Source organism: Terrapene carolina, unplaced genomic scaffold, assembly GCF_002925995.2.
Source record: "Terrapene carolina triunguis isolate 2854851 unplaced genomic scaffold, T_m_triunguis-2.0 Scaffold130, whole genome shotgun sequence".
NCBI lineage: Eukaryota > Metazoa > Chordata > Testudines > Emydidae > Terrapene > Terrapene triunguis.
In genome coordinates, this window is record NW_020664481.1 from 7491945 (window position 1) to 7508561 (window position 16617).

General features: G+C 40.4%; 1 long non-coding RNA gene across 2 annotated transcripts in view; it reads right to left on the bottom strand.

Moving 5' to 3' along the window:
• The window catches only part of LOC112105993, a 37979-nt gene extending 22044 nt beyond the window's left edge, over positions 1-15935 (bottom strand). The window contains exons 1-3 of one of the 2 annotated variants that reach the window (XR_002908066.3): positions 15776-15935; positions 15301-15459; positions 11788-12187 (exon numbers count right to left, since the gene is read on the bottom strand). This is a non-coding gene — a long non-coding RNA (uncharacterized LOC112105993). Of the gene's footprint in view, positions 1-11787; positions 12188-15300 lie in introns of those variants that run through there. The other variant, XR_002908065.2, reaches the window with a different exon arrangement.
• Between the last annotated feature and the right edge of the window lie 682 nt (positions 15936-16617).

Sequence of the window (16617 nt, forward strand, 5' to 3'; positions counted from 1 at the left end):
TCAATGCCCCAGTTACTGTATTCTGCACAAAGTGTAATTTGCAAGCCATAAAATATAAACTAACTGGTTATTTTTTCCTTACAGCTGTCAAATATTAATCATATTATAATAGATTTAAATCACATATAATAGAAGATTGTACTGCATTTTCTTAACATCTCTTTTTAAAATGTGAGTATACAACCCCCAAAAGTACAGCACAGACAGGGCACGTGCATCTTCTGCTTAGATTTTATTTGAACTTATTAAAAAGCACTTGGGGGGACTAGAGAAGTTGCAGACATCTCACTTGCTACGGAGTCCTTCAAACCAAGACTATTACCTGAAGTTAATAACATGTATATTTAACTTACACACCTCTGTAGAACTCACCTGTCTCCCACAAACACAATGAGGTTTCTGCTTATGGCTAACAAAGACAGCAAAGCAAGAACAAACTTACCACAACCCCATGTTTAACACTGTATCTCCAAAACACAATCACTGTCAATTTTTATTATATGGAGATAATTATATATCTCATAGAGCTAGAAGAGACCTTGAAAGGTCATCAAGTCCAGTCCCCTGTCTTCACAGCAGGACCAAGTACCATCCCTGACAGATTTTTGCCCCAGATCCCTAAATGGCCCCCTCAAGGATTGAGCTCACAGCCCTGGGTTTAGCAGGCCAATGCTCAAACCACTGAGCAATCCCTCCCCCTAACTGCTCTATGTCCCAGTAATTGATACCAATATACAAACATGCTCCACGCTTGTTTTGTGCCTCTAAGGTAAAAATGTACAACACTGACAATACTTTGCTGAGATGCCACCTCCCTTCCTTCTCTATTCTTTGGGCTAGAGAGAACTTTAAAATCCTGTTTCTGCAATGATGCTAAACAGAGGACAATTGTTTCAATCCTGCTGCAGTGGTTATTTGCTTAAATGCAATTGATAATTTGAGAGTCCACGTTTATTTGGATGTTACACCTTGTTACTATGATATATATCAATTTGCACCATGAAGAATAAAGCAAACAAAACCTACTATGGAAAAAATATTAGCCAGTTTGTCCCTTATTAATGTTTAAGACAGAGATAGGCCTGAATCAAAATCTTGCATCTGAATATCCAGATCTGGATCCAAATTTTGCCACAGGGCCCAGTGTAAGTAAAGGGCCAAATTCAAATGCAGAGCTAATCCACCCAAAAAATGCAAGGAGTTCACAGTCTGGATTTGATGCAAATGCTGTGCCTCAGATACATCTCTAATGTAAGAGAGAGAGTAGGAGCAGTGCCCCTTCTACAATGGTCATATTTCTCTGAGGCGTTCTGGTGCCTAAATACGTAGACCCTAGAAATGTAATAGAGAAAACTCTGAATTCATTGATCTGAAATGCAGCAATATGTATGTGTTTCCTGAAGCTGCATCTGTTGGATTCCGCAATTGCAATGCTATTCTAGGGTACTAAAAGAGAACGAAGCTGGTCCCTAATACAGTTGGTGCATTTTATGAACCAAACAATTAAAGAGGTTTTAAACTATCTGCTGATTGCGTAATCCTATCCAGGGAAGTGAATTCAGCATTTTTAAACAACCACTGATACCACATACGGCTGTATACTACAAAACACCAGCAGTCCTGTTAAAATCAATAGAAAATTAGATGCTATGAAAATGCAATATGTGTCCAATTAGTTATAATTGGAGCAAATGGTGATGTAGATAAACTCCCAGAGTAAGATGTATTTGCCCAGAATACGCACTGCCTACTTTATGCACAGCACAATATTGGCAGACCCCTGCTCTGATGTATCCTATAACATGAATGACGATCTATCTAATACACATATGTTAACTCTTATCTAATTATGGAGTTGCACAGAGCTTTTAGGATTGCTTTGGTGCACTACTGTGTGTTGTGACAAATGATTCTCCGCCACACAGAAAACTCCCTGTTATACTTGACAAATTATTCCAGCAAACCTGTTTAAGAACTGAAAAATCCTTGAACGCTGTCACAGGTAAAGAAATATGCTGTTTGTGAGATCAGAGGGATTGTTTGTTGGTTCAAAAATTCTGGTTTTAAACTATACACTTGCTTCTTTTCCTCATGTCTTTTGTTTTGTCAGTTCAAAAACCTTCATACCAACTATTTTTCAAGGCTCTTTCAACATTTAAAAGCTCGGTTGCATGACCAAACAGAAACTAGGTTATTTGATTCTAGTGGTTTATTTTTAACACTGTTTGTGCAACATATTGGGTCCTTTCTCTTTTAATCTTATGACTAAAGAAAATGAGCAAAGTTCCTATATCACGCAGCTATACCCATAACATTACAGTACACCCATAGACAAGAGATATAAAGCCAAACCTGGTAAAATTGGTCCAAGAAGTTTCACTGCATTACTAATACATTTAATAGAGACCCAGTTCAGATATCATGGGGTATTACAATTATCATTTGACTTGTTTGCATTTATTGTTTAAACATATACATAACTTCATGTTTCTTGTCCCAACAGTGTTGCCTCAATTGCCAGGAAGTGATGATTCACTGAGAAATGGATGTTGAATTCCAATTTTTAGTTAATTATTCACATAAATAGCAAAGAATCACAGCCCATCAAGGAAATATGTCTGCATTTATCCACCCTCTAATCTGTTTACCATCATCAGACACTGTTACATACGTCGTTTAAGAAAAGTCTCATCAGAAAAAAAAAATAGATAGTAGCTTGTGTTTGCTGTGCTGACTCAGCCAAAGTATGGCACAAGAATTGCTAAGGCTCAATCCATAACTAGTCAAAGAATGCATTCTTTCGCAACACTGATAAAAGTTTAATACAGAGTTGCCTGGGTTTTTAATAAACTTGTCAACAAACGAGTAAAGGAAATTGATGGGGGCTTTCCTAGGAATAAATTCGGTTTCAAATAGACCAAATGAACATGGGGAGGACAGAGTGCGGGGAGAACAGCCAGGCGAGGGCTACTTTTGCTGTTCTTTGCAGAAATGGCAAGATAGATTTTTTGTGTCTTAGGACTTCAGTAAAAAGCTGGTTTCATTTAGAGAAAGAAATATGTTTCTGCTCACAAGTGCATCAGAGCCCTGACACCAATGAAGAAAAAGAGACGGGACAAACACTGTGTATTAAATTAATGACTAACACATTCCTAGATAAGAAAATACCATTTCACATCTAAAGAGTATTCAGGGATTTATTTTTTTCTTTCTCTTACTGACCGCTTAGGGTTATGGGATGGGTGCTACTGAGAGGTGTTAATTTTGGTATATCTTCATCAATGCATTCTCTGACAGTCTTTTTTCATGTGCTAAATATTTCAGATCGAAAACAAGAGCATGATATTCTTTGCTGGTTATAACACTGAAATAATTATATAGTCTAAACAAAAGAAGGGTAAGAAATCTTACTCCTTCCCCCCCCCAACTTATTCTGCCTTTACATTCCCCAAGCTCATCCTTCAACAGAATTACTCATGAACAGACTGACGTACATTTCAGTTGTGTCCCCCATATGCATCATCTACATAAAAATCTCACCCTCTTAGCCAGCCCTCTGTGTATCCACATAAATTCCATGTCCCCCAGTCCATTCAGACAAACAGGCTATGGACTCCAATCCGAGTCCCATTCAAGCAAAAGTCAGTGCTTCCTTTGATGACCTGGTTAAGGCCCCTACTGCCTAGATTTATACAAAGCAATCTGTCTGTCTCATACTTACATACTGTATATATCTATATCTAGACATGACTATATTATAAATCAAATCCACAAGTGCTATTAATTATTTTCCATTTATCTTGATCAATTGAATGCCTCTAGATTATTATTGCTGTTGTTATTATTTATTTATTTATTTATTATTTCTTCTTTGGGATGGGGAGTTTAACAATGTTGCTTACCAGGACTAAATTTAAGATTTAATTCAAAACTCCCACAGACTTCAAAGGGAGCAGGACTGGACCTCTTAATGGGATCAAATGCCTTATTTTGTTTACTTCAGTAATCACTTGCTCTGTTTCAGTTTCTGCTGTGTGAGGGTTGTCCCTTGCTCTCTCCCTGCAAGTTTAATTTAAACTCAATGGGCTAAAAAGGGAAAGGCAAAGTCATGCCTCCAAAGTAGAAAGAGTGACTTTTTGAGATTGACAGTTGGTGTCCTAGCTTTCAAAATGAACTTTATTCTTGGTTGCTGTTAGGTCACCAGATTCCTGCTCCTGTTGCGTTAGCCGACTCCTGAAATGCCTGTGTTTACTTGACTATGTAAGGCCTTTGCAGGAGTGGCTCATGTTCTTACAGCTGTTTGGTCACTGATCGCATTGCACGTCTGCGTTTGGTTATCACGAGGAGGCCTGCACTACTTGACTGCCCAGATGACATCTGAATACAGTTTCACCAGAAGGGCAGCTGAGAATGAGGACTATTTATATCAGCTGTTCTGTAGTCCCCTTGGACTCATCAGACGGCCTCTGGGCTTTTTTAGATAGCGGCACACTTTCAAATACTGGCCATATCTGGGCATGGCGAACAACTTGCAAACACAGCACCGTGCTTTATTAAAAAAAAACCCTCAACAACAATAAAAAGCCCTGCATCTGTTCAGGATGTCAATTGGCCTGACAAAATATTATGTATCCCCTTCCTTGAGAACGCTGTTGGTGAATGATCTGATTGCTGAAAACTTCTGCTGTTGAGTTCCCCTTGAAAGTAGTAATTCCTTCATTATTAAAAATACATTTGTTCTCTGAATCGGCTCCATTTGTGCATATGTATAAAAATTACATACACAATGTGTATATACTTACCATACGTGTACATATTGGAGTGGGTGTTGAAGCTCTACATAATTAATACTGCTAAAGATAGGGCTAAAATTGTAGATTAGATTTAATAGGACTTACAAAAAACCTTTTAAAAGTATGCTATTTGAAACAACATATGTTTAGATTGAATGCAAGATAAAAGAAGATGTGAATTGATCTGCATATGCATCCATATCTGTACAGTATAAACACACTAGAAGTTATGTGCTGCAAGGCCATGGAAAGAAAGCACTGGCATTACACAGACTCCTTAGCTTCAGAAAAATCACAGGACAAAAGCCACGTTGCTCTGTTGCACACAAACTGGCAAGAGGCACTTGAGAGTCTGAAAACTGGGGACAGATAAGACGCCACAACTCCAAGTGCATAAGCTTCGTGACAAAAATCGTTGCTCACTGTCTGAACTGCTCCGCTGCTTTGCGAAGTCAGCGTTGGCTCCTTGTGTTCTCTTTCTCCTGCAGCAATGGAATTCTTCCATTAGACACTAAAGTCACACCCGACTCTTTGGATCATTTTGAACAACCCATGCTATGTTGAGCCTACTCTCCTTCCTGTGCATGCTGAGCCATGCCAGGCTTCATGACTGTATAACACCAACAGACCGTGGGCGGGATCGAACCAGGGACCTCTAGAGCTTAGAGCAGGATCGAACCGGGGACCTCTGGCGCTTAGTGCATGAGCCAAAAGCCAGCTGGTTGTTAGCTAAGGCTGTAGAGCAGACTCATTAATCTCTTTCTCTCTTAAGTAGTCTCAGTGCCACTAGATGGGACAGAACACCACACCCGGGAGGTGTGTGGGTTACACATGCACTACACCAGCTAGATGTGGGTAGTACAGGTAGAAGTGAGTCAGATGTCCCATAAATGGCTTTGTAAAATCACTACAGACTAGGGTTTGGGCTTATCTTTAAAAAGCCTATTGTCCTGGAATGCCTGTATATGGCTACTGCTACTCTGGATAAAATCTTGACCCCACTGAAGTCGATGGGAGTTTTGCCGTTGATTTTAGGTGGAGCCAGGATTTCACTCTCTGTTTAATACACAGCGCAGTGGTAAACTGAAACATGTCAGTATATCATATATATTGTGGATATGTTTGTGTGCATGGGTTTGCAGTAGCGGTGAATGATATTTTACATAATAATACTTAGTATTTAGCTATGCAGTGTTGTTGTAACCATGTCGGTCCCAAAATAAAAAATAATGGGAGATATTTAGATAATGGGCCAAATTCATTCGTGGGTCTAAACACCATCTGAGTTAATGAATTTATATCAAGGACAAGTTTGATCCATTGCTAGTTAAGTGCTTAAAATACCAGCTCAATACTAGAGAGAGAAGGTGGGTGAGATAATCTTTTATTGGACCAACTTCTGTTGATGAAAGAGACAACCTTGTCTCTCTAGTATTGAGCTGGTATTGTAAGCACTTAACTAGCAATGGGTCAAACTTGTCCTTGATATAAATTCATTAACTCAGATGGTGTTTAGACCCACGAATGAATTTGGCCCATTATCTGAATAAAACTTCAACAGTTCTACAGAGATAAGTGCATAAATATTATTCACCGTGTTTTGCAGATGGGGAAACTGAGGCAGAGAGTTTTAAATGACTTGACAAAGACCACACACGTGAGTGTGTCAGAGTCAATAATAGAAGTCAAGACTTTTAGATTTCCAGCGCCCTCCGTTAACCACTAGACTCCATTTCTCTCTCAATAACCTTGTACAGTCCAATGGAAATACTTTCTTTAAATGTAGCTGTCCATTTTGAGAACCACTGCAATACCAGGCTGCAAAGATTAACCCTACTATCAGTCACTAAAAGGGAACAGCAACTGGTGTATTTAAAAGGCAGTTCTAAGCTTTCAGGGGGATCAAACAATAAGCAAATATATTTATCCTGACAGAGCACCCTCAGTCACTATTAGATACATGATGTGGTGGAACTATTATTTTAAAAATATATCCTAAGCAATTCATGCCATTTGCATTTGTCCTCAAACCTATGATGGGAGGTCCTGCTAACTGACTGAAAAGAATAATTATGAGCTTGGGGCTCACAAAGGCTTCTTTCTTTCTTTCTTTCTTTCTTTCTTTCTTTCCAGGGCCTTCTCTTGCTCTGGGCCTAAACCAGTCCTGGGAAACACAAGGGAAGCCCTGCCCAGCTAGGCTGGTGTCAAAGGAAGGCAGAGATACTGCAGTGCAGTACTGATCTTTTCTGCAATCAGACGTGCAGACTAGTCCAAACCCTGAGTCAGCACAATTTCTTTTTTGATTGGTTGATCTGAGTAACATACTTTCAATTTATGCTAAAGTGGCAGCAATTAATACATTTCCCCCTCTCCCCGCCTTGCAAAAAACCTTTGAATCAAATGCACAAATCTCATCCCCAAAGTCACGCTCTGGTCCTAAATATTCTAAGGCTCTTTCATTTTTAATTTAGGGCATTAAAAAAAAAATTTGCAATCCAAGCTATGCTCACTTTGATCGACTTGTGCTGCAGCAGCTAAAATATCTGTCCTGCAGGTCAATCTAATCATGCTTAATAGCAGTTTATTCTTCAACGCACCATTTTTCACATTGGGTCGACAGTTTTAAATGAGATTGCTGATGCACCCCTTTACTAATGCTTTTACCAGGGCCAGCACATGCTTTGAAATACTTGTGCAATAAAATGCTTTATTGCGCTTGATGAAAGCACTATTAAACTTGAATTGCAAACAGACTTTTTTTAGAAGGGGGTACTGAAATTTATTTGGCCACCTGCTCTAAATATATGAAATAATAATAATTATAATCACTTGCCATCAACATGAACAAACAAACAAAACCTAAACACCCACTGGGAAAAATGTACGTCACAAATCGTCCTTGTGCTCTCTTGAGTGTGTGCAAAATAGCCATTTTATACCCGGGGATGGTTTCGCTTACATGCCGAAAATTCATTTCTAAAACGGCTGGATTTTGTGAGGCATAGTATAGGAAAATTTTAACTAATTTGGTCCACTGGATTTACGGCTTTTATAATTCTCAAAGCTACTGTTTCCACAACTGGCATTTCACAATCCTCAATTTGCTATTTGGATGACAGCACCTGAATTTCCCAACTGGTTCCAATAGAATTACTTGCCTAACATGACCTGCGGAGGGATTCTTAGGAACAAACTTAGATTGGACTGGAAAAACGGGAACAAATCTCTCTTGTATGGAGAACAAAATGGAAATAACGTGAAGCTTCATTTCAATTGATGAGTTCTGCAGGGATGGGGCCTGTTACAATTTTAATTAAAGAAAGAACTATCAACCAGGCAGTGAGAGTAGCCTAATGTTTTTACAAGGACCTGGGGCCCAATCTGTCTCCCACTGAAGTTGATGGCAGGCTCCCCCTTCCTTTAACTTGGATGGGCACAGGACCGGAGCTCAACTTTTGATGTTCACTCAGTACCATATGCTTTTCATTCTCGTGTGCTCTCCATGAGGCTGTTTTAAGAAGCACAGAGATATGTGTGGAATCATAGAATCAAAGGGTTAGAAGGGACCGCAAGGGTCATTTGCATTGTTACAGGGAAGCAAGTGGGGACAAGAGGGAATTGTAATGGACGTCAGCAACACTAAGATCCAGACTTGGGCATTTAGCAGAGCTACAGCAGAAGGCCTCATCGCTGAGCTATACTCTACCGTATGCTGCTCCTTAAAGCACATCACCCCATGCCTTTATCTCCCCTCCACTCATTTTCCTTCTGCCAAGATATTAAAATACCGCAAAGACGTCGCTTAAAATTATAGCTTCCAAAATATTTACATAAAAATAAATCTGAATGCTTAGTTACTTCCTAATATTAGTAATTCCGTAGGATTAACAAGCCAATTAATTTAAAGAGGGAAAAAGTAGGTAAAAATGGTATTAGGAATGCAGGTACCTATTGTAAATCAGAACCAGTGTCCCTAAGCACAAGAGCAACGCTAAGCATCGGAAAAGTTTTAGTGAAACCTGAGCTGGGAGGAAAATGGTAACAACAAAAAGGTAAAATTTGTTTTCTATCTACGACACTGAGAATCTCTCTCATTTTTAATTCCGTGGATCAGGCTAATGTAGGTGATTTGGGGGAAGCTGCAACCAAGCCTATGATCTGTAGTTTTACTGCTCAGTTAAATCTATTTTCAAAACACTCGTGCTTTTATTTAAGCATGCAGTGTCGTTGTAGCTGCGTCAGTCCCAGAATATTAGAGAGACAAGGTGTGATGAGGTAATCTCTTTTATTGGACCAACTTCTGTTGGTCCAATAAAAGAGATTACCTCATCACACCTTGTCTCTTAATTTAAACACAACCTCTTTAATGTCAAACATGGACTTCGTCTGGGGAAGGAGCTGCTGCCTCTGTGAGATGGCTTAGCGGGTTCGGATGTCTTCCCCCTGTAATTCCACCAGTGGCCGCTGCCTTCGTTGGTGGAATTGCAGACTAGGCAAACTTTGTCAGGACATTGCTTCCCTGCTTACTAAATGATCTGGTGTTTGGGGAATGGTGGGCTCCTCCCCACATCTACTGCAACAAGGGAAATATTTTTTTAAAACACGCCTGGTTAAGCAGCTTGGAGGCCCCTAGCAAAATGCATATCAGCAGGTGAAGAACATGAGTCTCCTCACTCTCCCTCCCCATACAGGGAATCTGTCATTCATGCCAAAAGGTCATCCCTTCTGGCAGAAAAACCATAACAGTTTATTGTGGGGACTTGCACCTGTTGCAGGCTCCCAAAGGTCTGTCAGGAGTGGGATTCTCCTAAAGAGCAAAGATCACATGATTTAAAAAAATACCAAGGCCAGAAGGACCACACCCCTTTGAACTATAACAGGGGCTCTTTCTGGTCCCTTACATGTATCTCAGCCCTACACGGTGGAAATGAAGTTAGCTCAGTTTCACTTTCATTCAGTGTAAAGTCTTTTTTTTTTAATGAAACTTTGTCAATAAAAAGATTTTCACTTGTCTTAGTCAGCTACAGTTAAATCCTTTCTGCCTTTCTATAGCATTTACTATTAAAAAAAATTAATATCTACTGAATAATATATGGTATAAAACCTCAGTGGTATGCAGCCTGCCTTTTCTAACCAGTTATTCATGAACTCCTGCTTATAGTTAAATCCTCTTTGGCATACATGTAACAAGTGACAATGGTGCTTGCCTTGAACAGAATAAGGACTTTTGCAAAATCCAAATTCAGTATCTCGCTCACTCTTCTGGGCCATCAGAACACGCAACGCTCTACTAATTTCCAAAACCAAATGTCTGTTGGTTGCTTGACCACCCCCAGCCTATGGATAGCAAGTTGCCAGGACTCTATCAAATGAGATGTTAGCAGTAAAGCAAATTGAAGGTGGTGTTAACCAGCAGGCAAATCATTCTATTAAAGCAAAATGTTTCAGGTTAATTTCCGATAGCACCACTAGTTGAGATTTGGTTAACTTTGGGGGAGGAAAAATACTTTTGATGAAGTTTAAAACAAAACAAAAAATCTGCCGTAGGCGCTTTTGTGGGGAGGCGGGTTGGGTTTGGAAGTGCGAGGATACTTTTAGAATGAAATTGCTAAACAAATAAGGGATTACTTCTACATATGTCCAATATCCAATATATAGCGCTATTTTCTTTCGTCCTGATTCACTTCTTAAACCATTATTTCAGAAGAGCAGAAAAATAACCAAATGCATTTTGTTGTACAGTGTAAAAAAAAAATGTTTAAAAGCCTAATAAGACTTCCCGAATTCAAGCCTGCTAATTTTATTATTCTTTTGGGGGAAATATATGCACATATTTAGGGCTGCTCGTGCTTTAGCTACGTTGAAATTGTTTTGATGGCTGTTAATTGAATTCATCATAAAGACGATTAGGATATCTTTTCTCGCTGCTTTTAAACATGAGAGCTTAGTTTGTACATTAATTTAGAGCTAAAATACTGCACAGCTAAGGCAGAATCATTGTATTCTCTCTCCCTCTGTCCCCTCTATTCTCCTATCCAATCTCTTTCTCTCTTTTCTCAATTTAAAACTCAGTCTGCTTTGCTGGCATCTAGTCTAGTTTTTTTGAGGTGGAGGGGGGAGGTACAAACAAATAAAAAAGAGCAGTTGGCCTCTACCCTTGTTAAAAAACACAAGTGGACAGCAAGCTTTCTTCTGGCGTTGCCTTTCAAAGCCCATGCCGCAGTCAGCATATTGAATATTTAATGTCCTGATGAGCATTTCCACCTGCTGACACAGGCAAAGTGACAGAACAATACACGCACTGGAACAAGATCATCAATAGACTCCCCGGTCAGTTTGCCATGTCAGGCATTTAAACAAATTTCTGTCTGTCCTTCTCCCTTTTTTTACATTGGGTCACACATTGCTCCACTGAGAATGATCCCCACCTGAAATACATACTTCTTTACATTCCATAGCTTGCCAGGTTCATATGGGCATATAAAGAAGTATGTCTCTCAAGCAGGTAGTTTCAATATGTGCATTTATATGTTCACAGGAGAAAATAGTGCTGATTCAGAATTCACATCCCAAGAGTGTTCAGTTAAGGCTCAATTTAAAATAGCAGAGTTTCTCTTTCCTCCAGCAACACACACGCACACTCACTTTCCCCACCTCGGACTAATCTCCAATAATCCATAGCACCTCCTCTGCAGGTTTCTGATTTTTTGTCACCGAGAATAGAAATGGACACTACCTTGGACAAAAAGTCTGAGCAATCTGGCCATTTGCCCCTGACAATGCTTCATTTTCACATAAATGGGATGGGGGGGCTGGGGGGGGAAGCAAAAGAAAACAAAAATCCCATCCAATTCACCCGAAAAGTAGATATTTCATTTGAAATCCGAAACTTTCAACTACGAAAAAAAATCAGAAAAAAATATATATATATATATCTCTCACTCTTACTGGAGGGATTTTTTTTTTTTTTTTTCCAAAAACACAAAAAAAAAAAAAAAAGACACCTGAATTGTTTCCATCCCAGGATTTAGAAACAACCGCAGCCAATTTGGGGTATATACCACCCAAAAAAATCAGATGTCTGGTAGATCACTTACAAATCAACACCAAGCTTGCCTGTTCCATTCGCCAGGGTTAGAAAAGTCATCAGTTACAGACAAAGAATTGCTTTTATCAATTAGTTGGGGTTAAAACATAAGAAGAAGAAAGGATCTTACCTAGAGACTCCAGAGATTTTTCCTTTGCAGGTCATTGTAAGTGAAACACTACCTTGCAGATACGAAACCCCGGAAAGAAATGACATGCCTTTTGGGGCTTGGGGGTTGGCTTTAAAAAAAATTTTTTAAATGTCATCCAGTTGAACTCCATGACAGCTGAAGATGCCTGTAACATACCTGCAGATATGCAAAATAAAAAACAGAATGGGGCAGCCAAAGGTAGATGCCAGAAAGCATAGGCCAGAGTGGAAGTCTGCAAGTTACTCCTCAAGCAACTCCTCTGCATGCGTGTGGTGTGTGTGTGTGTATGGCTCTTTCTCCTGTTTGCATTAGTCAGTCAGTCTCTTTTTTTTTCTTTCTCTCGCTCTCTCGCTCTTCTCCCTCATTGCCTCACAGCCACTCTGAGCTTTAAAGCTCCCCTAACAATGTGGTCCGAGTGGCACTGCTGAAAATGATGATTGTACTGAATACGAGACTATTATGGGCAGGCTTTAGGCATCAAGCAAACCAGGAGGTCACACGGGGCGCTTAATGCTCATTCAGCAGTGCTGTAATGGTATGCTTAGCTTGTCCACTCACCTGCTTCATTTGACTGCTACCCCGAGCCCGAGCCGGCAGATCAATACCAATTTACAGGCAAATGCAGAATGGCTGCCTTAGTGTTAATGAATTTTACCGTTTCTCACAGTCTTCTAATGAACCCTTTAAAGAGGGTTTAAGTAAACTTAGCAAGTGGCAAACTAAGCACTTTGGAATACTTAATTGTATCGATGTTTTTCCACTGCATTTTAGAATATAACTGCAAACTGGGAAGTAAATATTTCCCAGTTCCCAGTCAACTTCTATCACCACCGAAAAGAAACCGAGCGGTCCCACTATGCCAGTGTTTCGGAAGGTTAATTACTGTGAAGCCCTGGAAGTCACTTTACTCCTGCCGTGTTACACTGCTCACGTGCTTTAGTCTCATTTTGTTTAACATCTTTTTTTGATTCCTTTTTGTTTGTTTGACTTATCACTTATTGTTATTTGTCTAATTTAAAGGCAAATTTCAACCTTTTGGGACTAAAGAAAAGAGAGATGGACCTGTAACACTATCAGAATGCACAACTGCAGGGAAATTAAGGCAGAAGAGAGAACTGAGGGTTTAAATAGACACACCAATAGTATGAATGAACATCTGATTGCTCTGATTTCAGGAAAAATCAGACACTCAGGGAGAGTTTTCCATGGCCGAGACATTCAGTTGAATTTTGTTTTCCCTTGTCCCAACAACAGTAAATGTAAGTGTGGGAAGAAGGATGGTTACTTAATTTCTTCGACCTCTAAAACATTTGTAATCGACATACCATTAGCTTTCCCTAAATAAATGTTGATGTATGCTCTCCTGTACAGTCCCAAACTTTTGCAGATGAATTGGACACCAACTAAAGGATAATAAGGAGAATCTTGCATAAGGTATTTAAAAGTAATGGGTTTAAAACTAAAGATTAGGAAAAGAACCCCTATCTAATGACTTATAAAAGTCAAGGCAAGTTTATCCAGTCTTGCTGAGGACAGCAAGTGGCAGTTGCTTTTATACTAGTAACACCTGGGTGGAAGTGTATTTCATTTTTGTTAATTCACTTTCAGGGTCTTCATGGAGATTCATGTTTTCCAAAAATGCCCCTTTTTAATTTTTTTGGCATAGTAAAAAATATCTGCACCCCTGTTTTACATTTCGTCAGGTCGTGTTGTGTTCCAGTTACCCAACTTTCCCTCCCTCATCTGAGCTGGTTTAACTGTCTGTTGATTCATTCAGAGTGGAAAATGTTGCATGCTGATTGGGGGCATACAAATCTTGGGAAAGGGAAATCCTAAATTGTTGGTGTCATTTGACAAAGGAGGAGTGCAGAGATGAGGAGCTGATGAAAGCAAGGAAGACAGCCTGAGCTAATGGAAGTGAAGTTAAATGTGGGAGGGGAGAGTACGAAGGGGGGGGGGATGACATGTGTTCATGCTCACAGGGCTTTCCTCCTTTGCCTCAGACTCTATGCACTTGTCTAGTCATTTTACAGATTTCTGTCTGCAGCTGGACAGCACCGAACTTTTTGGAGCTGCAAAGAATGGGAGATGCAGGAGAAGGTCTTTATTCATGGAGGCAGTGGACAGAAGTGAGAAAGGAAGTTGAAATGAGGTGGAAGTTTGTGTTAGTTCCAGCCAAGCCCGCCCGCAATCCGTTCTGAACAGTTTAGATTAAATTGAGTCACTTTCCAAAAAATGTCTGAGGCATAGACGATATCATCAGTTCAGGAGAAACCCAGCAATTAAAATGACAGCACAAATCAAGGATTTCTGACTATACAATTACACATGATTGTACATTCTTCAATCTCTAATACACACACACACACACACACACAGGCATATATATACTATATATACACAGATATAATATATATTGTATTCACATAATATATATTACATATGACATATATTTATATCATGTGTATATGTAGTATATATATACACACTATGCAATATATCTCTACTGTGCATATATATATATAAATATTTATCATTATATATGTGTGCATGGGTGTGTGCATATATACACCACTATCATAAAAAATGTAATGACCACAGTCAGCTCTTTGCTTCAGAAGCAAGAAGAGTCAATTGGCACATGAAGTGTAACCTGCATTTTAAATTCCTTGCAGTGAAAATATAACTTCTCTTCCTCTGACTTTCCTTTTCTGATTGTCCATAAACCACATGTCTGTAATTAATACTCGCTACTCAGCATTTCAATGGTTAATCACCGCAGTGTTGAGATCATTGCAACTTACGGTAAGTTTAAACACATTTCAGCTTTGCTCTTGTTGGTATTATTTCAGCTCACAGCTACAAGGTATTAAAAAAAAAAATTCCCCCAGGTGTCATTAGCCAGCCCATATCAGTATTAGGCATTTAAAGGCTGGTTTAACCTTGCAAAATGATTGCATGTCAAAGTTCTGACATTTCAGTTCAGATTATTCTAGTCCAGGGCTTTAGCTTGCTCTGCAGTTTGTTTTTTTTAAAATGCGGAGTATGCCACAGCAGAACAAGAAAAAAAAGGTCTCCTAACCCACCCACATATTAAAACACACATTCTGTCCACAAACACACAGTCAACAGAGCAGAGGCACACATTTAAGTCCCTGGGCAAGTTGGATGGGCACCGAGTCCTGCATTAGCCAGGAAAGTGTTTAAAAACAAGCTGAGCTGGTGCAGTTAAAAGAAAGACAGATAGGAGGGGGGGGGGGAAGACATACCCGTTAGAAGATTCTGTTGCAGCAGTAGAGTCACCAGAGCACTAGCTGAAAGCTGAATCAGCTTTCGAGAGTTAGGGATGCATAGAGGAGGGTCATGGAATCACAAGGTAATAATGCGCTTCATGCTGCAGCCGTCAGCCTTCTCCTTATAGCCAATCTCTAATGCAGGAAGGGAAAAAGAGAGCAGGCCCCGTAATAGTATTAGCCCTCACTTGGAGAGAAAAAAAATTATGAGGCAACCCCCCCCCCCCATACACCCCCCCTCCAACAAGCACCACTACAACTCAATCCCTCCTGCTGCATCGCAGGCTTAGTGGGGTGGGGGGAGGGAAGGGAAGGAGGGAGAGCTTTAAAGCTTACAGCTAAGGCTAAGACACAGAGCTAGAGAGAGAGAGCACTGAAGAGCACAGGCAGAATAGAAGGTGGAAGCAGGAGTTAAGGAGAGGCAACCTTCCATGCTCAGCTTGCCGCACACCTTGATGCATAATGGCTGTGTCTGCAGAAGTCTCCCATCTCCCGCCCTTCCTCTCTTCTCTTCCCCCCCCCCCATGCCCCTCCAAAGGGTCAGCCTGAGGTAGAGGTCAGGATGCAACCAAGAGCACGCATGCAAAAAAAAAAGGCGGGGGGGCTGCTGCACAGAGTCTAGGGGGGCGGGGGGAAACCTCTGATCAGAAAACGAGTCCACCTTTCCAGTGCTTATATACCCAGCTAAGCATCTGAAACATGCACTCCCAGGCAAGTGGCCCCTTTTCATGCCATTGCCTCCCTGACCATATTTAGTCAACCATGGCAAAAAATAGCCTGTCAGCTGGAGACGGCCGAGCAGGGAGTATTTGGAGTTCAATCACTTCTCTCAGCCCATTGACTACTAGTCCTGCAGGGTCCTGACTCTGCCTTTTTTTTTACCCTCAGCTATTTTTAGCTAGGCCAAATAGAGAGCCATCTCATCTTACCACTCTCTGCCTGTCCCAAGGTTTCACCAGGCCCAGACTATGTATGGTAAGCGCTGTTGTTGAGAGACAGAGACAGAGACCATGTCCATTCCGAAAGACCTTTGTCTCCCCTCAGGGTTTTTGGTTGGGTTTTGGGGGGGGCGGGCAGAGGGGATTGGTGGGGGAGGGGTTGCCTATCTTTCTTTGGTTCCTTTTTTTCCTCCCTGGTGGAAACCTATCCGGAAGAGGAGGTGGGGGAAAGAAGTTGAAAGGCTATTGATTCTTACCTTAAAGAGAGAAGAGCCGTGATTCAAAAGCACCACATTAAGACAGACTCCCTGACTGTGAGATCCCAGGCACTTCACCGGCTGGCCGAGTCTCTCTC